Source organism: Egretta garzetta, unplaced genomic scaffold (assembly GCF_000687185.1).
Source record: "Egretta garzetta isolate BGI_Z169 unplaced genomic scaffold, ASM68718v1 scaffold86, whole genome shotgun sequence".
NCBI classification, from domain to species: Eukaryota; Metazoa; Chordata; class Aves; order Pelecaniformes; family Ardeidae; genus Egretta; species Egretta garzetta.
The window spans coordinates 176,861-177,185 of record NW_009259970.1 but is presented as its reverse complement, the minus strand read 5'-3'; positions in this window follow the sequence as shown (position 1 = coordinate 177,185).

Here is a 325-nt window from a genome sequence, read left to right as displayed (position 1 = left end):
CGCCTTCAGGCTCCTGTTCAGCCGGGAGAAGAGACGGCTGCGGGGAGACCTGGTTGCGGCCTTTCAGTACTTAAAGGGGGCCGATGGGAAAGATGGGGACAGGCTTCTTAGTAGGGCCAGCTGTGACAGGACAAGGGGGGATGGTTTTAAACTGAAGCAGGGAAGGTTTAGACTGGATCTAAGGAAGAAATTCTTTACAGTGAAGGTAGTGAAACACTGGAAGGGGTTGCCCAGAGAGGCAGTGGAGGCCCCATCCCTGGGAACATTCAAGGCCAGGTTGGACGGGGCTGTGAGCAACCTGATCGAGTTAAAAATGCCCCTTCTC